This window comes from Rhinopithecus roxellana, chromosome 15 (assembly GCF_007565055.1).
Source record: "Rhinopithecus roxellana isolate Shanxi Qingling chromosome 15, ASM756505v1, whole genome shotgun sequence".
Lineage (NCBI taxonomy): Eukaryota > Metazoa > Chordata > Mammalia > Primates > Cercopithecidae > Rhinopithecus > Rhinopithecus roxellana.
The window spans coordinates 33,060,190-33,060,973 of NC_044563.1; positions in this window are offsets into that span (position 1 = coordinate 33,060,190).

Below are 784 nucleotides of genomic sequence, written 5' to 3' on the forward strand. Positions count from 1 at the left end.
CAAATGTAGCTGTCCCTCCGACCATAACCTAACCCGAGTAGCCAAAGAAGGCTCCACTCAAGCACAATTAGAGCCTGGGACTGTCTCAGTCTCTTTTACCTTGAAGAACTAATATATACCCAAGGCTACCAGAGGCTGTCTCCTGTTTATTAAATTAATTTTTCCTAGTGTGTATCTACCAAGTAAAGAAAGGAATATCAGCTGGGTGTGGTGGCTCATGCCTATAATCCCAGCACTTTGGGAGGCCGAGATGGGCGGATCACGAGGTCAGGAGTTCGAGACCATCCTTACTAACACGGTGAAACCCCATCTCTACTAAAAATACAAAAAATTAGCCGGGTGCGATGGCAGGCGCCTGTAGTCCCAGCTACACTGGAGGCTGAGGCAGGAGAATGGCGTGAACCCAGGAGGCGGAGCTTGCAGTGAGCAGAGACTGGGCCACTGCTCTCCAGCCTGGGTGACAGAGCAAGACTCCATCTCAAAAAAAAAAAAAAAAAAAAAAAAAAAAGAAAAAAGAAAAAAAGAAAGGAATGTCTTGAAAACGTATTTTAAAATCACTACTATAAAAGAGATAAACCTAAAACCAAGTGATTCAGAATGATTGAAAAATAAAAGAATGGGCAAAACTAGATCAAGGAAAATGCAAGCAAAAGAAAAGAGGGGTGGTAGATCTTAATATAAAACGAAGAAATTTTAGTTACTTCATATAAGTGCAATGATATAATATCTGTCTTTTTATTTCTAGTTATTTCACTTAGCGTGATGTCCTCAAGGTTCACCCATG